General features: G+C 39.4%; 1 protein-coding gene across 7 annotated transcripts in view; it reads left to right on the top strand.

Moving 5' to 3' along the window:
* SIPA1L1 (signal induced proliferation associated 1 like 1) overlaps nt 1–26778 on the top strand; it is a 366852-nt gene that overhangs the window by 160553 nt on the left and 179521 nt on the right. For 5 of the 7 annotated variants that reach the window (XM_043920090.1, XM_043920096.1, XM_043920089.1 and 2 more), the window contains one exon: nt 11563–11624. The exons of the other annotated variants lie outside the window; for them this stretch is intronic. The gene's annotated coding sequence lies outside the window, so the exon portion shown is untranslated. The remainder of the gene's footprint in view (nt 1–11562; nt 11625–26778) is intronic. 7 annotated transcript variants of the gene reach the window in all.

The following is a 26778-nucleotide window of genomic DNA, read 5'->3' as shown; positions in this document are numbered from 1 at the left end:
TCTTGAATTTAGTATGTTTTTCCATGTTGCTGCTTTCCTTAGAGTGATGATTGTGTAGGGGAGGTAAAATAGGGGGGAAAGATTATAGAAAAAATTTTTAACTTGTACATGGGGATTTTCATAGGAAAATAAAGAGCCAGAGAACCAATTAGGCATAATGTTTATATATCAAGTTGAACAATGAATACCGATTGTGAAAAAATAACAAAGATATGTAGGGGGAGGTTAAGGGAAGATAAGGTTAATTTTTAAAAGGTTTGATTATGCAGATTCTTCTCAGCCTCGACTCTGTGTCTCTGGTAAATCAAAATGTTCTTTTCCTCCAGGTGCAGGGGGAGCATGTTTCACATGGGAGTTTTTAATCTCCTGTTTTCAGGAAGAAAAGGGGGAGGCCAGAGTGCCTTTCTTGCACCTGTTGTTTTTAGTGCCTTTAGCTCAAAATAGTCAGTATGCCAAAACAGTATGTTTTGGAGTAGCAAATTCTAACCTCCTTCAGTTGCTTATGGTAGACTTGTTTGCAGTAAGCGAGGGGACCAGAAGCTTGAATTCAGCATTGCAGACAGTCTGTCCACCTGTGCCTGTGGGTGGGCCAGCCTCATGGGGTAGAGTGGACTTCCCCAGAAGATGTGTGGGTTCCTTGCCTTCAAAGTGCTGGTAAACTGCAAGTCATCTGGAATGTTATCCACCTTTCCTAGTCCTCGGAATCACTGTGGGTGTTTCTTTAGTCCCAAGGATCAGTGTGGTCTTAATCCAGGGGCAATAGATTTTAAGCCATAGCATCTGAGGTCATCAAACATCCAGTTTGAATACTCCCACTGCAGGTTCTTAGCAATAATTCTGTTTTTAGTGACAATGTAGCATGTATGGTGATGGTGAGATCTGTGCATGTTTAGCCAACTTGTCCGTAAGACTGTTCTCCCCCGTTCTGAGTAGCTAAATATGACAATTACGATTTGAGTCTGTTTCCTTCCTGCTTATTTTGAGTGAAAAGATCTGTATGTTGGCTGACTTTCAAGAATTTTGTAAAGAACCTGGTTATTTAGCGTTCAGGCCAGATGCATGGTTGCCACTGTGGAGAGGAAAGCAAACATTGCCTTCTGATGATCCATTGTGCTCTGAAGGACAGAATGGAGAATTCCTGTGGCAAAATTATGGCTTAATAAATTTGGTGATTGTTAGACTGACACATGTAGTATATATCCTTGAGAATGGAAGTTTCCCTTGACATGTCTGTAGTGTATTCGATTGCATTTCATGTCTTCTGCTAACCTGTATAATTTCTTCTTACATAAGTCAAGATTGTCACCTCTGCTTAAAATAGAAATCTTTTCTGCGGGCTCTGGGATTGCTCTTTTTCGAAGAGCGTTGTTAGAAAGCAAACAAAATGAATTAGAGCTGAATCAGTTAGAACGGCCACTTGATGTCTCTGAGGAACTTACCATCTGTCTTAAAGGTTTTGTACATACACCCACCTGTATAAAATGTGGACCAAGATATTCTAAATTCTGAACACTATTATATAACATTTGAAATCACAGAGAATAGCTTGTATCTTAGATGCCAAATTTAAATGCATAGCTTGCGATTTTTCCAAATTGTTCAAGTTGGTTAATTTTATAAGATATGAAAAACCTTTTGGTTTGAGGATACTTATGAGGTTCCTGGGCACACTTTACTCTAACCTTGGCTGAGTCAGCTTAGAACGTGGTGTCATCAGAGCTCATTGCTATCAGAGGATTGCAGATATAACTCAGAGTGTTTTACTCACATGAGTGTTTTGTTTTTAAATGTATTGTACTGATTTGAAAAGATGGGGTTTTTTTTTGTTTGTTTGTTTGGATGGGAGGAGATAGAAAGTTGTACTGTTTCTAATGTATATATATTAATGAATTCATAGTCTAATTGGTTTAAGTTCTTAGAAGTAATCTCACTCATCTTGGTAGTGGAGTAACAGAGTAACATTTTTTTTTCTTTAAATACATAAAAATTTTGAAAAACCATTATATAGATGGTGCCTTGGCAAGTGTTTTCAACACACTTTGGGAATTTAAGTATGGTCTTCTTTAAAGAACTAAACGACATCTGTGGTTTTATTTTGTTAATCTGGTGTTTGCCGTGGACTCAGCATTGTGTTCAAAACTATAGAAAGTTATACTGTTATCTCTTGAAGGACTTAATTGTTTGTATCTTGGAAACATTCAACAATTCTAAGGAAAAAAAACTATGGGAGGGTTTTAGTGACTGTTAATGGGTATTGATCCAGCCTTCTGTGAGCTTGTAATCTAATTTTTAAAAATTAGGTTTATCACTAATCTTTTTCTGAAGAAGTGTTTAAGGATATTACTCTCTTGACTTTTTCTCCACTGATGCGGAGAAGGAAATGGCAACCCACTCCAGCATTCTTGCCTGGAAAATCCTATGGACAGAGGAACCTGGTAGGTTATAGTCCATGGGGTTGCAAACAGTCAGACACGACTGAGCGACTTCACTATACTTTGTTTTCCTATTTATTCTACTGTTGGAATTTGGGGGTGTTTGCAGTTTTCTGTGGTTGTGAATAATTGTATTTGTCTCTGAGTGACAGTTCTCCGGGTGACCATAAACTCAGGAGTGAAGTTGCTTGCTGATTGAGTATGTCCATGCTGGACAGTTTTCAAAGTGATTGTTCCAGCATGTGACTCCCAGTGGATTCTGAATATTTCCATTGCTCCCCATCTTTGCCACACCCTTGACATTGTCTGACTTCTTAAATGTAGTCAGACTGATAGGTGTGTAAAGATGTTTTTGTCTTCCTGTATTACTAAAGGAACAAAGCATCATTTATTTAAGGAGCTTTTGTAATTCCTTTTCTTTTCTAATTTTTTGTCTTCTATTGGATTGTCTCTCTTACAAATTTTTAAGAGATATATTCTAGATACTTATATTTTGCTGATTATGTGTTTTCTAACTTGTGGTTTATCCTTATATTTTCTTTATGATCTTTTTTTAATGAACCTAAGTTCTTTACTGTGATGCAGAACAAATTTACTATTTTTCTTTATGGTTTTTCTTTCTTATGTTGTTAACCTATTCTCAGACCATAAAATCTACTTTTATTGTCTACTAAAACTTTTATAATCTTGCCTTTTACAAACACTTCTTCAGTTAAATTGGAAATGACTTTAACACAGAGAGTGGAGTAGGGATTCAATGTAGTTTTCCCCCATGTGGATAAACATGTGTACAAGTACCAATATTAAATAATTTAACCTTTCTGTGTTTATTTGTAATTACTGCTGTGTTGTAATTGATTGTTTGTAGGGTAAGTCCCTTACTACTGTTGTCTTATGGAGTGTTTTGATTCTTCTCAGACCTTTGGCTTTTCATGTAAATTTTATGTATAATCGCTTTATTGAGTTCCTTAAAGAATCCTATGGATGTAGACGTGCGTATATGTATATATGTAGAAACACATACATACATCTGTCTCTCAGCATCTGTAGGACCTCCACAGATACCAAATCTGAGGATGCTCAAGTCCCTTATATAACAGAGCATAATCTTTGAATGTAACCTGTGCACATCTTCCCTCATACTTTTCATTTCTAGGTTACTTGTAATACCTAATGTGATGTAAATGCTTTATAAATAGTTGTGAATAATATGTACGTGCTGTGGAGGGCAAATTCACGTTTGCTTTTGGAACTTTCTGGACTTTCCTCCCCAATATTTTCCATCTGTGTTTGGCTGAATCTGGGTTAGATGTGTAACCCGTGGACATGGAGGGTCCACTGTATTCCCTAGCTCTGTCACTAAGAGTTCCTGAGAGTAGTCCATGATAGCAATAAACACGTCCTGACATTTGGTCTTGAATTCTTTATGTTTTTAATTGAAGTAGGATTAATATACAGTTATAGTATTTGTTTCAAGTGCACAGCATAGTGATACCACATTTATGTACTTTATGAGTGATCACCGTAAGTTACCATGTGTCACCATTTAAAGTTACTGTGGTAGTATTCACTATATTCCCAATTCTGTACATCCCATCGTTATGACTTATTTTGTAACTGGATGTTTTTGCTGCTTGGTCACCTTCACTTACGGGTATTGGCCTATAATTTTATTTTTTTTGGGGGTAGTGTCTTTGGCTGATTTTGGTATCAGGGTAATAATCTTAGCTTTGTAGAATGAGTTTAGAAACTTTCTTTCCTCTTCAACTTCTCAGAGTAGTTTGAGAAGGATAGGTTTTAACTCTGCTTTAAATGTTTGGTAGAATTCGCTTTAAGAAGTCATCTAGTCCGCTTCTAGACTAGTGGGCTTCTATTTATTGGAAGGTTTTTAAATTACTGATTCAGTTTCATTACTAAAATTTGGTCTATTTGAGTTTTCTATTTCTTCCTGGTTCTTGGAATATTGTTTTAAAAATTTTATCAATATCTTCTCGGTTTTCCAGGTTGATGGCATATGATTGTTTATAGTAGTCTCTTATGATCCTTAATGGAGAAGGCAATGGCACCCCACTCCAGTACTCTTGCCTGGAAAATCCCATGGACGGAGGAGCCTGGTAGGCTACAGTCCATCGGGTGGCGAAGAGTCGGACATGACTGAGCGACTTCACTTTCACTTTTCACTTTCATGCATTGGAGAAGGAAATGGCAGCCCACTCCAGTATTCTTGCCTGGAGAATCCCAGGGACAGGAGCCTGGTGGGCTGCCGTCTATGGGGTCACACAGAGTTGGACACAACTGACCTGACTTAGCATGATCCTTTATATTTCTGTGGTATCAGTTGTAACATCTCTTTCCTTTCTGATTTTATTTACTTGGAGCCTTTTTCTTTTTTTTTTTTGATAAGTCTGACTGAAGTGAAGTGAAGTCGCTCAGTTGTGTCCGACTCTTTGAGACCCCGTGGACTGTAGCCTGCTAGGCTCCTCCATCCGTGGGATTCTCCAGGCAAGAATACTGGAGTGGGTTACCATTTCATTCTCCAGGGGACATTCCTGACCCAGGGATCGAACCCGGGTCTCCCACATTGGAGGCAGACGCTTTAACCTCTGAGCCACCAGGGAGGCCCAAGTCTGACTAACGGTTTATCAATTTTGTTTATATTTTCCAAGAGTCATCTCTTATGTTGATCTTTTCTGTATTTTTAGTCTCTATTTTTTTCTTCTCACTCTGATCTTTGTTATCTCCTTCATTCTACTAACTTTGTCTATATCACTGTAAACTTCAGTCTTAAAATTGTTTTTACTGTGTCCCATAGTTAAACACGACTTTCCAACATTTAATTTGTCTCAGTATTTTTTTATGTCTTTATCCCCATTGATTGTTTAGTAGCATGTTGTTTAGTTGCCATGTGTTTGCCTTTTTTCCTGTTTTCTTCTTGTTTATTTCTAGCTTCTCACTGTTGTCTTTGGAAAAGATACTTGATAGGATTTCACTGGTCTTAAATTTATTGAAACTTCTTTGTGGCCTTTTTCAGATTCATTTTTTGTAAAGGTTATTACAAGATGCCTTTCGTGTATTTTCATTTCTAGTTATGACCTTTTTTTCCTTATCTGAGAAGCTTTTAATCTGAATGATAACCTTGCCAGGTAGAGTCTCTAAGTTTTTTCCTTGCAGCACTTTGAACATATTGTACCACTTTCTTGTGGCCTGTAAAGTGTCTGCTAAAAAATCAGCTGATAGTCTTATGGGGATTCCCTTGTACATAACTAGTTATTTTCTCTTGCTTCTTTTAAGATTCTCTTTTTATCTGTAACTTTTGACGTTTTAATTATAATGTGTCTTGGTATTTGATCTCTTTAGGTTCATCTTTTTTGGTACTCTCTTTTGCTTTTTGAATTTGGATGTCTGTTTCCTTTTGTCAGGTTAGGAAAGTTTTCAGGTAAGTGCAGAAGTACGTTCTCTCTTTGGCTTCTGGAACCTGTATAATATGAGTGTTAGCAGAGACATTACCATGCCAACAAAGGTCCGTCTAGTCAAGGCTATGATTTTTCCAGTGGTCATGTATGGATGTGAGAGTTGGACTGTGAGGAAAGCTGAGCGCCGAAGAATTGATGCTTTTGAACTGTGGTGTTGGAGAAGGCTCTTGAGAGTCCCTTGGATTGCAAGGAGATCCAACCAGTCCATCCTATGGGAGATCAGTCCTGGGTGTTCATTGGAAGGACTGATGCTAAAGCTGAAACTCCAATACTTTGGCCACCTCATGCAAAGAGTTGACTCATTGGAAAAGACCCTGATACTGGGAGGGATTGGGGGTAGGAGGAGAAGGGGACGACAGAGGATGAGATGGCTGGATGGCATCACCGACTTGATGGACATGAGTTTGAGTAAACCCCGGGAGTTGGTGATGGACAGAGAGGCCTGGCGTGCTGTGATTCATGGGGTCACAAAGAGTCAGACACGACTGAGCGACTGAACTGAACTGAACTGATAATATGAGTGTTAACTGTGTTTGATGTTCCAGAGAGTCATTAAACTGTCCTCATTTTAAAAAATTCTTTTCTATTTTTGCTCTTCCATTTTGATGATTTCTGCTACTGTGTTTTCTAGATCATTGATTTGTTTTTCTACATCATCTAATCTGTTGATTTCATCTAGTATAGTTTTCATTTCAGTTATTATATTCTTCATTTCTTATTGGTTCTTTTTTGTATTTTCTCTTTGCTGAAGTTCTTACTGTATTCACACTCTATCAATATTTATTATCTGTTGAAATGTATATTTAAAACCATGATATCTCTGATTCCAGTCTGATACCATACAGTTCATTCTGACCTTTCCCCTTTCTTTGTTTCTTTTATCTCTAGTCTCAGAGTATCTAGTCAGGATACCAGTTTCCAAAGTGGCTAGGTTAATTCTTCTGTACTCCCTCAGTGTGGTTACTTATGCCTTTGTAATGCAGTTCACTTATTACTGATTGTGTTTCATTTTGAGTTACCTTCACATACTATTTGATTTTGATTATTTGCCTTTTTGTTTTGTTTAACATTACTATTGTTACAAACATCAAAACTATGCAAAAAGGCATATCCAGGTACCTGTTATCCCCCCCCCCATTCTTTCTATTCAATTCTCATTCCCCCAGTTCCCACCTTGATGGTTCCATAATGCCTGTAAGGTAAAATTAGTTACACTACGTTCATAGTGTAATTGAAAAGTTCCTCCATCATCTCAGTCTTAGCTTGTCCTTCTACATCACGTTCTGGCAGCCTCAGATTTCCTAATGTTTCTCAAGAATTACTGGCTCATTCATGCCTCTGCATATTCTAGCTCCCTGCCTGGAAGGATGCTCTATTCCTCTTCTTGTCTTGCCCATTTTTAATTGTTCAAAACTCATTTATTTCAGTTTTACCCGACTATATAAGACTTATTTTCCTCAGCCTCCTCTTCTATTTTCATTTCACCTCTCCTACATTTAATAATTCTCTTCTGTTAAGTCATGGCACTTGTAAATATTGTGAAACTTTTGTGACATTTGATTTAAATTATTGATGTATAGGCCTTTCATCTTTTTTGTAACTGAGCTCCTTAAAGACAGGAACTTTGTCTTTGGATTTTTAGCATCTAGTTTGTTTTCTTCCCTGATAGCTCAGTTGGTAAAGAATCTGCCTGCAATGCAAAGAATGGTAAAGAATCATAGGGCTTCCCTAATAGCTAGCTCAGTTGGTAAAGAATCAAACTGCGATGCAGAAGACCCTGGTTCAGTTCCTGGGTTGGGATGATCCACTGGAGAAGGGGTGAGCTACCCACCCCAATATTCTTGGGCTCTTGGACTCAGCTAGTAAAGAATCTGCCTGCAATGCCTGGAGAAGGGAAAGGCTACCCACTCCAGTATTCTGGCCTAGACAATTCCATGAACTGTATAGTTCATGGGGTTGCAAAGAGTCAGACACGACTGAGTGACTTTGACTTTACTCATTTTCTTTCACATATTAATTATACAGTGAACATAGTATAGTGAATGGATTTCAGTTCTTTTCATTTTTTCTTTACTCTTTATTTCACTCATGATATAATCCTGTATTAATAGAATGTGGTGCCCATGATATTGTTATCTGTGGCATTTTTGTATTCTCTGCCTCTGCTCATATATTTGGGCAAAACCTTAGTAATTTAACGGCTTCCTGTGATTGCTGGGAAGTCAACAATATCTAATTTTCCAACACAGTGTAGAGGGGTAGTATGAAATCAAGGTACAGAAATTGTTTAAAAATATGCAGACCTAAAAAGTGCAAGACTGTATTATCTGCCTCTTCACTTGAAAAATCTGAAACTTTCTGCCCCTTTAGCCTATTAGATTGGAGTAAATTGTTATGCTGGATACAAAATCCTTTTAACAGTCTTTTAAGAGCCCTGGTCAGCTTTTAAAATGTCATTATTTTTGTCCAAAGTACCAGTTCAGTAACCTTCCAAATTGTGTTTCTAAGCTGCTGCCTTTACTTTCTATTCTGTATAGATTATTCAACAGATTATGTTAAAATGTAGGGGCTTATTTCCATCAGTGTCTTGATCCACCATCTGTTACTTTCCTCTCTCCCTCCGTTTTGCATTCTCTTCCTGCCACTCTTGTGTGTTCTATTTAATCATAGTTCATTCTCCAGAGCTCTGCCTGGGACTCAAAACAGAGGTTTAGTTGTAATATAGTTCAGAAAAAAAGAAAAAAGATAAAGGTGCGTGCTCAGTTGTGTCCAACTCTTTGCGACCCCATGGACTGTAGTCTACCAGGCTCCTCTGTCCATGGAATTTTCCAGGCAAGAGTACTGGAGTGGGTTGCCATTTTGTACTCCAGGGGATCGAATCTTCCTGACTCAGGGATCAAACCCAAGTCTCTTGCATCTCCTGCATTGGCAGGCAGATTCTTTACACTGAGCCAGACATCACACTAAACAAAAGGGTATTGCTTCAGGGCTGTACTTAGTGAGAGTGCAAGGTTAACTACTGCACCCAGAGTGTTTGATGTCCTGGGCAAGTGAGCTGTGAGAAAGCATTCACTTTACTGACATATATGCTTTATAAAAGAAAATTAAAATATTTCACTTTTAATTCAGGTATAATACATATAAAAGACGAATGCATTATAAATGAGCACTTTGATGAGTTTTCCTAATTGAGTATAACTGGAAAAGCACCATTCAACCCAGAGAGCCCAGTATTACTGGACTGCCATAATTCCCCCTTACTCCTCCCCCGCCAGGCTTACTGCACCCTCCAAAAGGTAACTACTATTCTGATTTATATAGTTTTACCTACTTTTGAACTTTTAAAAATAGAGTTGTGTAGTATACTCCCTCATATATCTGGCTTCTTTGTCTTAATAGTATGTTTGTGAGATTCATCTGTGTTATTGCATTAGTTATAGTTCATTTATGTTCATTACTGTATAGCATGCAAACTGTCTGTTTTTGTAAATAGTTTTATTGAACACAGCCACACCATTTCATTTACATACTATCTATGGCTACTTTTCTACTCCAAAGGCAGAATTGAGTAGTTGTAACAGGAAACAGAGACCATATGGCCTGCAAACCCTAAAATATTTACTGTCTGATCTTTTGCAGGGAAAAATTGACTGATCCTTGCTGTGTATAGTATACATTATATGAATGTTACACAAGTTGCTACTGAGTTTTGGCATTATAAGTAAGGCTTCGTTGAAAATCTGTGTCTTTAGGACCTGTATATGTGCATTCTTAGTAAATATTTCCCTGGAAGTGAAATTGCTGGGCCACAGTTTATATTCTGCTTTATTAGATATTGCTAAACAGTTTTCCAGTTCACACAAGTAGCTTATGAGAGTTGAACTGCTCTACAGCCTAAGACTTGGTGTTGTCTGTTATTTGCATATTAGCCATTTGGATCAATATGTAATTTTATCTCATTGTAGTTTTAGTTTGTATTTCTGTGGTAATGAATGATGTCGAACACCTCTTCATATGCTTATTGGAGATTTTTAATATTCTTTTTAGGTAATCTATCTTTTTCCTGGGCTTCCAGGTGGCACTAGTGGTAAAGAATCTGCTTGCCAGTGCAGAAGACATAAGACATGTGGGTTCAATCCCCAGGTCAGGAAGATCCCATGACACTCCACTCTAGTGTTCTTGCCTGGAGAATCCTATGGCAAAGAAGCCTGGCAGGCCATCTATGGTCCATAGGGTCGCAAAGAGCTGGGACACGACCGAAGCTACTTATTAGCACACATCATTTTCTTATTTTGTTGGAGTTTTTATATATTCTAAATGAGTCTTACATGTATTTAATACATATATTCAGCAAATATCTTCCTTTCTGATTCTTATAATAATGCATTTGTTGTATTTTAATGAACCTGAAGGGGATTGGAATATGTCACCCCAAAATATGCCTCTGTCTTTATTTTGAGACTGAAGGAAGTCAAGATACAGCAGATACAAGAAGAGCTTTTTGTCCTCCTCATTTGTGAATGCAGGGCATGAATTTCCATTTGTGAAGGTGCACCCATCTCTCATACCAAGGAGAAGAGAATGATTCTTCTAACTCCAGACACCTGAGCCTATGCAACAAATCTTACTAAACAAGATTTATCCACCATACATTTCCTAGTCACCTTCCCACAATTTACCATTCTTAGGCGTCTAACCCCCCTTTTTCCTTTGTGTAGTCACTTCTTCACTGTTTATTACCCTTTGTTAAAATGGTATATACTGCCTCTTTAGGTTTTCATTTTCTGTGGGATCCCCATTCACATAAAAACATTAACATCAAATGACTCTCAAGAGTCTTCTCCAACATCACAATTCAGAAACATCAGTTCTGTGATCCATGAGGGGGTTCTTCTACAAACCATAACTAATGCTAGCAACATGGCAGAATCTTATATAAACTGAGACAAGTGAAATTAGGCATGGTGTTGTAGATAGATGAGAGGATAGATAGCCACAGCTTTGTCAAGGCACATCCCCAGGAAAAAACCACAGCATCCTTAGAGTTTTATGTTTTTAAAGCCCTTCTGAATTGAATGTGACTTGCTATATTGTTACTTGCCCTGAGGTCTGGATAGGGACAAATTTCTTACCTTTCACTTTTGAAAGACATTCCAGGGTCTTAAAGTCCCCAGTTCTTCAGCAGTGTCAGATATCTGAATGGATACGTGCATTTACCAACACCCCCCTCCCCCAAACCACTTTCTTAGATCCCTGACGGTAGAAATTGAAGCTGGTTTATCTAGCTTTAAGTTACATTGGACTGGGTAGATTGGATGTGTGTTGTAGGCCTTAGACAGCATGATTTTTGAGGTTCGTTTAATAGTTGCTTTTGTTTCAGTGTTACAAGTAGCAGTCCAGGGCAGCGTTAATTTGTTTAAAATGGATTTGTTTGTTGGTGTTCAGATCTACAAAAGATGCAGATAGTTTTAACTTGAAGATACTTAGAGGAATTCTAATACCACAGATTTTTTTCTAAGTTCAGCTATTTACTTTTTAAAAGGCTGGTTTACTTCTTTCCAGAAAAAAAAATATAAGACTTTTGTCAAAGTTATGCAACTATTTTTAATGAAATTTCTTGTGTACTCAACTATTTTTTTCTTTTCCCTTTTGTTTAGGTTATATATTGTTAATGTGGATGCTATTGTCCAAATTTCTGTAGCTATGGCACAAGAATATAGTAAGTATTGTACCATGCTTCCTATGACCTACATGCTTTATAAAGTTTTGACTGTCTTTTAAGTTTCTCATTGGAGCAGTGGGAGTATTGTATTGAAAGAAGTTTTTAAGAACTTTACCTTTTCATTTGGTCATCTGATTTTTATGTCTCTAGTTTTTATATATGTACAAATACATCGTGATTATGATATGTTAATCTTCTGCTGAACACAGAATGATCGGCTAATACTAGCCATCAGATATTAGAATTGAGTCCATATTATGCATCCCATCTACCCATATTTGGGGTTGAGGAACTGACCAGCTCCAGGGTGGGCCCTGATTACGAGCAAGCCCATCGCTGCTATGCCCGTGCGTGATTCACTCCTTGGGAAGAAGTGCTGGGCACTAACTGGGCAGAGGGCTGGCTTCAGCAATGGTCCTGTAATCTGGCTCTAGCCAAGGAGACTCTAGAGTAAGTTTGCCAAGCGCTTCTGGCAGAAGTCTTCTCATACTTCAAACACAGCTACCGGAAGCGCCTGCCTCTTTCTGTCTTCTTCTGGATGTTGTTATGTGCTGGTGTGAGGTCTGGTGTGGCTCCAGGCTGAGCGAGAAGTCACACAGGGTGGAACACAGAGAAGGCAGCCCTGAAGCCTGTTTCTCCTCCAGGAGTCCAAGCATTTGAGCCAGCAACATTTCCTTTTTGTTTAAGCCAGTTTGAGTTGGGAGCCAAAATATCCTAAGTGATTCACTTTGTCTCCATTTTATTTTTAGTAGTCCATTAGTTTCTCCTTGGGACATGTGGGAGTAATTGCAAAGGGAGGCAAAATAATGCCGTCAAACTCGACTGGCAGGGTGTGTTGGTGTTGACCGGCACCCTCTTCCCTCTGAGCAGTTCACATTCGTATCCAAAGACATGAGAGTGAAATGCACTGCTTTCAGATTTTCTCTTTTCTTTCCCTGGAGGTTTTCCCTTTTAATCAAACCATTTGGGCTGTGAACACTGTAAAGGGTCATGGACTACTGGCCAGAAAACCATTGCTTTGTATAGGTGTGTGTTTGCCAGCGTGGCGCTGTCCCTGGTGTTTTCTTATAGTAGTCTATATTCAGATTTCTAATTGCTTGCTTTTGTTCTTCAAAAATTACTGTGAATCTCAAATATAAGAACTCTTTAAAGGATGATATAACAGATATTTATATATATCCTCCCACAACACTCTAGGCAAATAGAATGTTTACCAATTCCATGGATCAGCTAAAACCGTATGATCATCCTCTCTCATAGCAGTGCCCTTTCTCCACCTTCGAAGAACTACTTTCTGGGTTTACATCTTTATTCTTCCCTTGCATTTGTTTGTGCTTTTACCACATATAGATAGGATGATTTTTGTATGCTTTTTCACTTCAGGTATATGTAGATACTGTGTGTGTATTGTTGAAAATCACAAATAAGTTGAGAAGAAATTCAGGATCACAGAAAGAAGCTATAAATGCATTCTTAGACACTTGTGCAAAGATCTGTTACAAGGCATCTTGGTGATCCATAATGAAATGCATTAGATTTTTATTTAATTATTTATTTTGGCTCCATCATGTGGTATGTGGGGTCTTAATTTCCTGACCAGGGTTTGAACCCATGCCCCTGCAGTGGAAGCACAGAGCCCTAACCACTGGACCTCCTGGAGCATGCCCCAAAATGTGTTTGATTTTAAATGGCTGATGAGTTTAATCAACATGCTTATCTTCTCGAGTCTCGTGCTTGTTCTTCTGTTGAGTTCACTATCTACACCCGTGCCTGCACTCCTTTAAAGGTTTGGCAAGTGCAGGCCCCACTGAGTCGTTGTATAGGTTACTTTTCATTTAAATTCCTCCATTCATCCTGTGGTCAGAATGCATGCTTTTGGCAAACTTGGGTAAATTTTTGCATTCTTCTGCGCTCTGACAATTAGCCATCTTCCTGACAAAATTGACTTCTCTGCTTTCTAAGTTTGTCAGCTCGTCAGTTTCCACCTTGTAGTGGCGGCAGCAGTTAGGAGGAGGTGTCCACTCCTATGAACGGGTTATGAAGCAAGGTGCTTTGAATCATGGCATCACATTATTTCCCATTGTGCCCCAGCATGAGTCTTGGTGGGCTTCCCAGGCAGTTCAAGTTGTAAAGAATCTGCCTGCCAGTGCAGGAGACGCAAGAGGCCTGGTGGGTTCATACTGTGTCAGGAAGATCCCCTGGAGGAGCACATGGCAACCCACTCCAGTGTTCTTGCCTGGAGAATCCCATGGACAGAGGAGCCTGGTGGGCTACAGTCCATGGGGTCACAAAGAGTTGGACATGACTGAAGCGACTTAATAACGCACCCGCATGCATGAGTCTCGGAGATGATTTCATAGCATCCTTGTCTGAAACATTTCTCAGGTCGTTTAACTTCTGCATTCAAAAAACCCGTTCTTCACCCTTGGTTCTTGTTGGGGATATTGCTTCCACAGGACTGAATAACCATTGCCCCTCAGAGATCATTAATCCTTTCTACTTGGTAGCGTAGTTACTGATAAAATGTCAGAGAAAGATTTATGACAATCAGAAGAGGATTTCCATTTTCTTTCCCTGAACAAAAAAGTAAACTGAAAAGGTTTTTCCCCCTTAATTCATACAGATTGTATTCTCACTACAGAAAGGGAAACAATAATCTCTTTTGTAGAAATCCAATTTTATGCTTTTGTGCTTTGTGCATGTATTTTTTGGTTGTTAAAAAATGGATCCTTATTTTAATTTTATTTAAACGTAACTGTCTTCCTTATTTGTGGGCCTAATCCTGAATTAAAATGTTGCCAATGCTAGAAGATTATAGCCTTCAAATGGAAACAATCAGTGAGGCCCCTAGGAAAAGAGCTAGTAAATCTCTTCCATTGAGAGATGACCAGCCTTCAAATGGAATGCCATTTGTATAGCAGGCCAAATATAGACAGGAAATGCAAGATATTTAAGCTACAGTCCTGTAATATATTTTATATCCATTTTCTTGTTTAAAAAACTTTTACAGTTGTTTCTTAAGGAAAAAAGGAAAAAAAACCTGTGGTTGACATCAGTTCAGTGAACTGATGTTTTTGTTTCTCGTAGAAGGATGTCTTCATATTTATTTCTTATGTGAAGGAGTCTGTAGACTTGGCTTGTTTTTATGCCTCAAAATGAAATGGTGCCTTTGTGGGGGATGCTCCACTGGGCTGAGGGAACTTCTAGACAGTGACTCAGATCTGTAATTAGGTCTTGCTTTCCGCACCCTTGTTGACTTAAAAGCTCTGGCCATAGACCATTTAGTCTGGGGAAGCCATACGTGAATCATCTAAATTGGCACAAATTATCCAGAATGCTACTAAATGTTTTCTACTCTTTATTGTGATTGAGGGAACTAGAAAGGGAGACTTCTTTGAGTTTGAAGGTATTCTCAAGGGTATGTATACACATTTGTGAAAGCACATCTCATCCTTAGAGTGAAGAGCAGTAGAATATTTGACAGTTGTAGGCAGTTCTTATTTTGCGGGTCTGTTTTAGAACATTCCTCCAGGCTTTGTAGCCTTTCCTTTGGGAAGAAGCTAGCAGCAGTTGCCTATCTTCCCAGCTCCAGTTTGTTCTCCTTCCCTGTCTTTCAGGAAGGGAGATCCAGTGGCTGTCTGGCTGCCAATGGTCTCAGCTTAACTCCCACAGCATCGTTGACATTGTTTAGTTTATATTATCTTTGTATTTAGAGTATGTTATGTCTGTTTTGCATCTTTTAACTTGAACTCCTCATCAATATCTTACGTATTTAGAATGGAATTTGATATCCTTTCCTTCTCTTTCTTAAAAGGATAAATCAGCAGACTGACTTAGACCTGTGTCAGTTACCTGGCAGTGAAGTGGGTGAAAGTCGTTTTTTTGTCTTCACTGAATAAGTTGACTTTGTTTCAGTTTATTTTAGTGCAAAACATTAAAACAGTCAAATTAATTCTAAAGTGGAGGACATTTAAATGTAAGTCATTTAGGAATAAAGATAAAATGAGGGCTTTTCTTAGATAGAAAGTAAGCCTTTTAATTAGTTTTTTCTCTCTCTATGGGTTTTCTCTGATGGTGCATTAAGGATCTTGTCCAGCACTTATTACCTGATTGTTTCTGCCCTAAAGAGAAAAAACAAGCACATTTAGCCAGTCAGGAGCCAAAAGACCAGATTTTCAACTTGTAATGTGAGTTGTCTTTTTAATACGTGGGTGAATCTTTGTTTTCATGTTGAAATATCTGTGATTGAGCCTTTCAGAGGAATGTATCTTTTAACAGGAAGTAGAAAGCCATGGCTCATTGTGTAGTTACGTTTTGCAGGCCTTAGTACTGTTCTGCATCTTTGGGGTCACGTGAGTTGGGCTGTCTTTGTTGGTCTAGGGCATTGCTGTTTGTTATATACTGTCATAGTCATTTTGGAAAGTCAGGTGTTCAAATTATAAAATTATGGTTAGCGAATCTGCTGAGTTAAGTTGGAAGATTTTAAAGTGAGCTTCTAAGAAACTGGTTGGTAAAGTATTCCTAATTACATGGTTACTTAAGCTCTTTTCCCTGATGTAAATCACAAAGGACCTTCATATTAGCAATTTAGGCTGTTTATAAAGGATGCCTGTTCACTAAAGACTGCAATCCTGTTTGTCATAAGGACCTGTTTAGTACCCAATTAACCTTTCACTTAATCTCTTTTTAGACTTAGGAGCCAAGAGACCATGCTTCAGTACCAAATACCAATCACCCATCCTTATGGCCCTTAGATTGCACAGTGTGTAAATAATTGGGTCATGACCTAACACCTAAATAGAGGGGCGTGAAAGGTTTACCTCCAGTGGGACTTCAACATCACCTTATGGCTTCTAAGTTACATTGTGTGAATTATTTCTTCTGTGGCAGTCAGAATCTCTAGTCAACAGGTACAGTGACAGGCCAGGGCAAGAATTCAAGAGTTCTTAATGAATGTAGAAATATCTGGAGTTTTATGCTTGATGATATCTGAGCCCCACAGTAGCAGATGCCTTCTAACTTTCTGGAAATGAAATCTCAATCTTATAAATGAATGCTAATCCCTGGCAAAAGGTTTGGCACCTTCTTTTTTTCTCTCTCTCTTTTCAAATTAAACAGAATCAGTCTGATCTGTAGGTTAAGTGCTGTCTCTGTACTCTGCATGTATGAAGATACATGTCGCCTTCCTCTCAAGCCTCCCTCCCACTTGGCAATCCTATTTTACTGTTGCATAGTGGCTTCATTTTAAAGATAGAGGCATCAGTGGATATCCATCCACTCTGCAAGTGCGTAGAGCTTGTTATAAAAATTCAAGCCAAGGCCCAGCATTCATCGTGGCTAAAATTCTGTTCTTTCATGACATTCTGCTAATCATTTTGGAGTCATGTTCATTTAGTTGTATTTGTTTGAAAGTAAAAGTTGCTCAGCTGTCTCTGACTCTGTGTGACCCCATGGACTATATACAGTCCATGGAATTCTCCAGGCCAGAATACTGGAGTGGGTGGCCCTTCCCTTCTCCAGGGGATCTTCCCAAAGGGATCAAACCCAGGTCTCCCGCATTGCAGGCGGATTCTTTACTAGCTGAGCCACAAGGGAAGCCCAAGAATACTGGAGTGGGTAGCCTATCCCTTCTCCAGCGTCTCTTCCTGACCCAGGAACTGAACTGGGGTCTACTGCATTGCAGACAGATTCTTTACCATCTGAGCTATTGTTTGAAGCATCAAGAAAATCTGGGCAGAGGATGAGATGGTTAGATAGCATCACCAATTCAATAGATGTGAATTTGAGCAAAAACTTCACTAATAGCTCAGTCAGTAAAGAGTCTGCCTGCAATGTAGGAGACCTGGGTTTGATTCCTAGTGGGAAGATCCCCTGGAGACGGAAATGGCAACCCACTCCAGTATTCTTGCCTGGAGAATCCCATGGACAGAGGAGCGTGGCAGGCTACAGTCCATGGGGTTACAAGAGTTGGACAGGACTTAGTGACTAAACCACCACTAGTGGGAGATAGTGAAGGACAGGAAAGCCTGGTGTGCTGCAGTTCATGGGGTTACAAAGTCAGACATAACTTAGCAACTGAGCAGCAGCAACTCCAGAAAATTTAAAAAATAACTTTTCCAAAACTAATATGTACCTACAAAAATGCAGGCATTATATCTGAACACAAAATGAAAATAAGCATCTGTAATTTTGCCATCGAGAAGTAGTGATCAACACACACTAATAATGTGCTCTCATAGAACACAGCATACCATTAAAAGGGGTTAAACCCATCCCAGTTGTTAATGAAGGACTGACTTGGGTGGTAGCACATAGAAATTCTTAAATATCTGTAATGGTGTGTATTAAATATTAAACATAATATCACCTAAACTGCAAGTATTTATATAAACAGGTTGTTGACATTTCATCATAGGATAAAGAGGGAGCCTCTTTAAAGACAAGCTGGGCTCTGGCCTATCCTGGTTAACTTTTGTTTTTAATGATTTTAGAGAGAGATTTTTGGTGTAGGGTGTATTTCTCTATGTAGACCTGTGACTTGTTTTTGTTTGATTTGTTTAAGTGAAGGAGCCTTGGTTGTAAAGTAAGCTTGTTATATAGGAACAAGAGGAGAACACTGTGTTTTTAAAGGAAATGTGTGTTCCCTGCTAGGAGAGAAAAGGCGAGAGACTAGGCTGCATATGGTAATTCTCCAAGGGTAATTGAGTTCAGGGTCCCGCTCCTGGACTTGTTTTTAATACGGTGTATCTCTCCTCTGCCACATTCTGTCCCCTGTACCCCTTCTGTCTGCTCCCTCCCCCATCCCGTAAGGTAAACAATGCAGCCTTGCAGAGCTCTGCACTGACTCACATCTCCAGTATCCCACTTCATGCTTTAGTTTACAATAAGTCGGGGTATTGTCTGGCTTTCAAATCACCACACCGCAAGGAAACAACAGATATCTCCCTGGGTCTGAAAGGATTTACCCTTTGTGATGTTTTGATCATTTCTGAGGATTTGTTTGCTGGCCTCTTTCTCTGAGGCTCAAAATAACTTGGTATGTATGCCGCAGCCCTCCTAGCTTCCAGAGGGCTTCTTTTAAGTGCCTGTCCTTAACAGAAGCATTCTCTCTGAGCAGTGATGCACTTCAACCAGTTGGCCAGTAATGAGCCCCAGAGTTTCTTGTCCTGAAGCCTTTGTGGTGTAAACAGAGCACATGATGAGAGCCTGGTCCTTTGTCCTCTCTTCCAAGCACAGAGTGTAAAAGTTGTTTTAAAGGAAGTCTGGATTTTGTGGTATCACTTGGTTTTGGCCCTGTGTCCCCTTAGATCTTAGCCTGGAATTCTTTGGGAAACTCCACCCCTGGAAGAAAAGGAGGATTTTTAAAAGAATTGTGTCAGCAGCTGTTGATGTTGGTAAGAACGCAGCACTGTCTTTTCATATTTTTTCGTCATAGAGCAACAGCTTGTGGGATTTCATTTTGCGATGACAGTCGCTTGCACTGAGAGACAGATTTGAATTGTATTAGTCAAATAGCTTCATTTTAAATTATTTTATAACTTTGTATTGTTGTAAAACATTCAAACTGTGATTCCCTGATGTTATGTGTTTTTAGTTTGACATCAGATTAAGATCTTTGCGTTTAAATGGTTGAAGAAAGCAAATTTTAATTTCTTTTCAAAATATTGTTGTTAATAAATAGTAATCCTCTTTTCTACCAATTTTACTTATGGGTAGTTTCATATGACATTAGATTTTGCATGATTGTTTTCAATACTCTGAACTGTTATCTTTTTATTCACAATCTTAGGGTGGCATATCATTTGATTTTCTTGCATAACACTCATTAGATTTATTTAAACTTTGTTTATTTTCAACTCTAGTGCTAAAGCTATAAATAAATAACCCTCTTTATTTTTAATTTGCATTTTGACTCTTAAGTTATAACACAATCTGTCTATGAGTGGGTTCCTGATTCTGTTAAATTTACTCCTCCTTCACAATGATTGCTTGATAGGTATTTGTTTCACATAAGATTTCAATGTAATCTCTTCTTGAAAAGGATTTGGATTAAGTCATTTATTATTGGTTTCCCAGTCCTCATTTGGTGTGCTTTGCTGGAGCAGCCGTAAAGAGATACCCCACGTCCAAGGTAAGAGAAACCCAAGTAAGATGGTAGGTGTTGCGAGAGGGCATCAGAGGGCAGGCACACTGAAACCATAATCACAGAAAACTAGCTAACTTGATCACAAGACCACAGTCTTGTCTAACTCAGTGAAACTAAGCCATGCCGTGTGGGGTCACCCAAGACGGCCGGGTCATGGTGGAGAGGTCTGACAGAATGTGGTCCACTGGACAAGGGAATGGCAAACCACTTCAGTACTCTTGCCTTGAGAACCCCATGAACAGTAATGAAAAGGCAAAATGATAGGATCCTGAAAGAGGAACTCCCCAGGTCGGTAGGTGCCCACTATGCTACTGGAGATCAGTGGAGAAATAACTCCAGAAAGAATGAAGGGATGGAGCTAAGCAAAAACAATACCCAGTTGTGGATGTGACTGGTGATAGAAGCAAGGACCGATGCTGTAAAGAGCAATATTGCATAGGAACCTGGAATGTTAGGTCCATGAATCAAGGCAAATTGGAAGTGGTCAAACAGGAGATGGCAAGAGTGAATGTCAACATTCTAGGAATCAGCGAACTAAAATGGACTGGAATGGGTGAATTTAACTCAGGTGACCATTATATCTACTACTGTGGGAGGAATCCCTTAGAAGAAATGGTCAGCAAAAGAGTCTGAAATGCAGTACTTGGATGCAATCTCAAAATGACAGAATGATCTCTGTTCGTTCTCAAGGCAAACCATTCAATATCATAGTAATCCAAGCCTATGCCCCAACCAGTAACACTGAAGAAGCTGAACGGTTCTATGGACCTACAAGACCTTTTAGAGCTAACACCCAAAAAAGATATCCTTTTCATTATAGGGGACTGGAATGCAGAAGTAGGAAGTCAAGAAACACCTGGAGTAACAGGCAAATTTGGCCTTGGAGTACGGAATGAAGCAGGGCAAAGGCTAATAGAGTTCTGCCAAGAGAACGTACTGATCATAGCAAATAGCCTCTTCCAACAACACAAGAGAAGACTCTACACATGCACATCACCAGATGGTCAACACTGAAATCAGATTGATTATATTCTTTGCAGCCAAAGATGGAGGAGCTCTATACAGTCAGCAAAAACAAGACCAGGAGCTGACTGTGGCTCAGATAATGAACTCCTTATTGCCAAATTCAGACTTAAATTGAAGAAAGTGGAGAAAACCAATAGACCATTCAGGTATGACCTAAATCAAATCCCTTATGACTATACAGTGGAAGTGAGAAATAGATTTAAGGGACTAGATCTGATAGAGTGCCTGATGAACTATGGACGGAGGTTCGTGACATTGTACAGGAGACAGGGATCAAGACTATCACCATGGAAAAGAAATGCAAGAAGGCAAAATGGTTGTCTGGGGAGGCCTTACAAACAGCTGTGAAAAGAAGAGAAGCAAAAAGCAAAGGAGAAAAGGAAAGATAGTCTCATTTGAATGCAGAGTTCCAAAGAATGGCAAGGAGAGATAAGAAAGCCTTCCTCAGTGATCAGTGCAAAGAAATAGAGGAAAACAACAGAATGGGAAAGACTAGAGATCTCTTCAAGAAAATCAGAGATACCAAGGGAACATTTCATTAAAAGATGGTTTCGATAAAGGACAGAAATGGTATGGACCTATCAGAAGCAGAAGATATTAAGAAGAGGTGGCAAGAATACACAGAAGAACTATACAAAAAAGATCTTCACAACCCGGATAATCATGATGGTGTGATCACTCACCTAGAGCCAGACATCCTGGAATGTGAAATCAAGTGGGCCTTAGGAAGCATCACTATGAACAAAGCTAGTGGAGGTGATGGAATTCCAGCTGAGCTATTTCAAATCCTGAAAGATGATGCTGTGAAAGTGCTGCACTCAATATGCCAACAAATATGGAAAACTCAGCAGTGGCCACAGGACTGGAAAAGGTCAGTTTTCATTCCAATCCCAAAGAAAGGCAATGCCAAAGAATGTTCAAACTACTGCACAATTGCACTCATCTCACACGCTAGTAAAGTAATGCTTAAAATTCTCCAAGCCAGGCTTCAGCAATACGTGAATCATGAACTTCCAGGTGTTCAAGCTGGTTTTCGAAAAGGCAGAGGAACCAGAGATCAAATTGCCAACATCCGCTGGATCATTGAAAAAGCAAGAGAGTTCCAGAGAAACGTCTATTTCTGCTTTATTGACTGTGCCAAAGCCTTTGACTGTGTGGATCACAACAAACTGTGGAAAATTCTGAAAGAGATGGGAATACCAGACCACTTGACCTGCCTCTTGAGAAACCTGTATGCAGGTCAGGAAGCAACAGTTAGAACTGGACATGGAACAACTAACTGGTTCCAAATAGAAAAAGGAATACGTCAAGGCTGTATATTGTCACCCTACTTATTTAACTTATATGCAGAGTACGTCATGAGAAATGCTGGGCTGGAGGAAGCACAAGCTGGAATCAAGATTGCAGGGAGAAATAGCAATAACCTCAGATATGCAGATGACACCACCCTTATGGCAGAAAGTGAAGAGGAACTAAAAAGCCTCTTGATGAAAGTGAAAGAGGAGAGTGAAAAAGTTGGCTTAAAGCTCAACATTCAGAAAACTAAGATCATGGCATCTGGTCCCATCACTTCATGGGAAATAGATGGGGAAACAGTGGAAGCAGTGTCAGACTTTATTTTTCTGGGCTCCAAAATCACTGCAGATGGTGACTGCAGCCATGTAATTAAAAGACGCTTACTCCTTGGAAGGAAAGTTACAATCAACCTAGATAGCATATTAAAAAGCAGAGACATTACTTTGCCAACATAGGTCCATCTAGTCAAGGCTATGGTTTTTTCAGTGGTCTTGTATGGATGTGAGAGGTGGATTGTGAAGAAAGCTGAGTGCTGAAAAATAGATGCTTCTGAACTGTGATGTTGGAGAAGACTCTTGAGAGTCCTTTGGACTGCAAGGAGATCCAACCAGTCCATCCTAAAGGAGATCAGTCCTGGTTGTTCTTTGGAAGGACTGAGGCTGAAGCTGAAACTCTAATACTTTGGCCACCTGATGCGACAGGTTGACTCATGGAAAAGACCCTGATGCTGGGAGGGATTGGGGGCAGGAGGAGAAGGGGACAACAGAGGATGAGATGGCTGGATGGCATCACTGACTCGATGGACATGAGTTTGAGTAAACTCTGGGAGTTTGTGATGGACAGGGAGACCTGGCGTGCTGCGATTCATGGGGTCGCAATGATTCAGACGTGACTGAGCGACTGAACTGAATTGAATCCTCATTTTCATTTCTTCAAAATGGGTTATCTTTTTACTTCTCCTTCCACGTTACATGAGGTGTACCGTAAGAAGAGATTTCGACTTTGTTCTAAGTGAAAGATGGGAGTGAAGTCAAGTTCAGGAAAAGAATGAAGGGTCAACCTTATGTGGGAAGAAAATTAGAAAAGAATTCAGGTGAGAAATTTGTCGTCTTAAAACTTAACCCATCACAGGAATTGCTACTCCTCCATTATTTCTTTTTCTGCATCTTTGTTGACCCAGGTAACTCCCATCTTCTGAGCTAGGTCTTTGTTTTTTCTTAGTAGATGGTCAGTTAACAGAAGATCTGACTGACTTGCTGACTTGTTAACTGCAAGAAAAAAATAGGCTCATTCTCTTCTTAAAACCACCATTCTAATTTCCTAGCACTGGATTCCTCCTTCAGGGATTCTGTGAGGAAGCCATGCTATAAGTTGAATACTCCCCGCCCCCTTTTTTTAATTGAATCTTCTTCCCTAATATTATGTAGTAGATCCCTTTTTTTCTAGAGAAGTGTGAGATGTTATTTTCTCTTAGTTTTGAAAGTAAAAGGCTCCCCTGTTGCCTCGTTTCCCGAGAGGTGATTTCCCACCATTCCTACGTTGAGGTTTTGTGGGATTTTAGTCCTCCATAAATTGATGGGATTAAAATTGTGTCCTGACATTTTGCTGCATATTTTGAGATTCTTGGAATCTCCAAGTGGTCATATGAAGCCACAGTTGGGAGTCACTGCGTGGGCATCCATCCTTTCAGCTGTCACGTGGCAGGGAAGGCTGTTTATCCCTTACATCTGGCAGAGTGGGATCTGGGCTTCTCTTCTGCTTCCTCTAGTTTGCTACTTCAAATCCTTTTGTCTTCATTACTAGGTCTCTAAATTTCACTGTCAAGTCCACTTTCTTCCAAGTGTTACAAAATAGAACCAGAGCCATGATGCATTTTGGTTTGTGTCTGTTTTTGTCTGTTTCTGGATACAGAAAAGGGCAAGGTAGGCCCCTTCTTACACGTTTTGATGCTTGAAGAACAATAAAAAATACAAGAATAAAGAGTCTAGTTTCTTTATGTTGATATATGGCAGAAACTAACACTATTGTAAAGCAATTATCCTCCAGTTAAAAATAAATAATTAAAAAAATAATAACAACCAAACTGTAATATCTGTTTTAGGAAAACAGTATTAAAAATAAAAGTGTATTTTTCTTTAAAAAAAAAAAAAAAGTCTAGTTTCTTAATAAGTAGTTACTGTCCTTTCCAGATTCCTTCCTTTTTGGTTGTGTTTATTGCATGTAGCCCTCTACTAACTGCAGTCATGGGGTGTTGCTTTCACATCTGATCCACAGGATAGTTTCAGATAGTTTCTTAGTGACTGTTGTTCGACACGGAAGAAGATGCACTTATATCAGTTTTGTGAGTTTTTCCCTCCAAGTGCACAGGGCCACGTCCTCAGTGGTGCCAGGATGCTTCCTTACAGTTCTGAGAGGACTTGGCCTGTTTTCCCAAATGAGATAATGAACTCAAAAATGCTCTCTAGTAAGCTACAAAATGTCATAAATGGGAGAGGACACTGTTGTTACTGTTATTCTCTGCTTGAGTGGTCAACTGTAAATACTCTCTGTTCATTTCATGACCTCCATCTGAGATCTGGTTGCGTCTGACATTCCTGTTTCCAGGGAACAGCTATTTCTTGATTAGGTGGACTTTTACCTTCTTGGACCTTTTGCAGAAGAAAAAGCTCCACACATTGAACAAATGTAGCTTAACAAATGTTACATTCAAGCAAGTGGTTAGTATTTCATAATATTTACAAAGAAAGGAGTCCCTGCCCTTTATATATGGAATAAGTTTCTGTTGGCAATGACCCTGAGATTCCTGGCCCCATGAAAGATAACTGGTTCTGGGAGCCACGAGTTTAGGCCTCCCATCTCACTTCTTACTCAGCAAGAGGACAGTTTCTCTGACAGATGGACTTGTAGTTTTTGTTGAGCTTTCATACAGAATACAGCGGGGGTGTATGCATGTGATTTAACTCCTTGCCTTCAAGCTTTTCAGTTTGTGCACATTGATGTTCTTGTGGAGAGGGGTGTGACCTGGATCACAGAGAAAGAACTTACAAGGAGAATAAAGGTTGGCCGGGGGGGACATTCTCTTTCTCTGCCTCCCATCGTAGCTGGAAGGTGGAAGTGTTCTGGTGAGATGCTTCTTCTGCCACAGATATCATCTGAGCAGTGTCTCATTCGTGGGGCGATGCCAGCTCGCATGTGGAAGCTGGCCTAAAACTGCTTCTTCGTTGGCAGCAGCTCCTCATCAGAAATGCTTTCCTGCATTTCATAGTAAATCAGTGCTGACTCTAATGGGGAATTCTAAAAAGACCGTGTCGTGGAGATTTGACATTCCTTGAAGCTGGTCAATGGTTTACCTCAACAGGCCTTTTGGAATTGTTTCAAAACACTAATCACACGCTGACAGCAGCTTGCCCTGTTGAGGGGAAGAGTTGGGATGATTATTGCACGTATTCTAAGACTGCTTGATTAGAGGGGCATTTCTTGGCTTACCCTGTCTGTTCTTTCCTTTCCACTGTATATGGAACTTAAATTCTGTGAAAGACTGTATTATAAGTCCTAGAATTTGCTTTCCAGAATTTTGGATTTTGTGAAGTACAGTGTTAGCTAGGGCAGACCAGAGAAGTTGTGTCGGTTACCTTGGAAGTGATGTCTTTGTTGAATAAGGAAAAGAAGGATACATAGCAGTGGAAACACTTGATTAGGCTCAAGGAAAACATTTTAGCTCTTCTTAGGATACCATTCTTCACCTTAAAGAGAGATATTTAAACTTGCCAGTTACTTAGGCATTTAAAAAAAATTCAATTCTCTATTGAATTTATTACAGTATTGCTTCTGTTTTATGTTTTGTTTTCTTGTCCATGAGGCACGTGGGATCTCAGCTCCTGGACCAGGGATCGAACCCACACCCCCTGCTTTGGAATGTGAAGTCTTAACCACTGAACTGCTAGGGAAGTCCCTACGTAGGCATTTTAAGTTGTTTGAAATTAGGGTAAAGTCATGTAGTGTTCAAAAGAGAGGACTGAAATCCACAGAGCATAGGAAGTCCAAGTTGTTGCTTCCACAGAAACCAGACCTTGTTCGTGCTATGTGGACTATAATTTCTTATCTCCATCTGTAGCAAGAATAAAAAAATTCATACTGCACATGAGGTAAATTATTGCCTTTATTGGGCCATTTGTTAAAAGTTCCACCTACTGGTGAGTAAATTAACCTAGAGAGCATGCTCTGTATTTAGAATGTTTGACTAATGTAAGGAATCCAGTGTTTATTAGTCTGTGACATACATTTTAAGGATAAGTAAATAAAGACCCAAATGCATAGTTATTTGTTAAAAATAACAGAATAAGTCATTTGAAGAGCAGGAAGCAGATGGGCTCTCACATCCTTCTTTCTGGAAAAGCTAATCCATGTTGACACAAGGCATACATCATTCAAAAGAGAAATTCTAGTCTTTTGCCAGATAGTTTTTCTTTATTTTAGGCAAGTATGATACTGATCACAACAGTTTTCAACTCAGGTCTCTCCACTCAGTACATTTTCCATAAGGTAGCACAAAGGAATTAAGGTTCATTCCTTGAATAAGGAACCTTAAAGGTTAAGGGAGAAGTAGTAGTTACAGCAGCTTCATGGCAAGCCCATGGATCCGCTGTGCTGGAGGATAAACCTACTTCCCAGCACCCAACGCCT

The sequence above is a fragment of the Cervus elaphus genome, chromosome 12, assembly GCF_910594005.1.
Source record: "Cervus elaphus chromosome 12, mCerEla1.1, whole genome shotgun sequence".
NCBI classification, from domain to species: Eukaryota; Metazoa; Chordata; class Mammalia; order Artiodactyla; family Cervidae; genus Cervus; species Cervus elaphus.
Note: the sequence above shows the minus strand (reverse complement) of the source record. Positions and strands in the feature narration are given on the sequence as shown.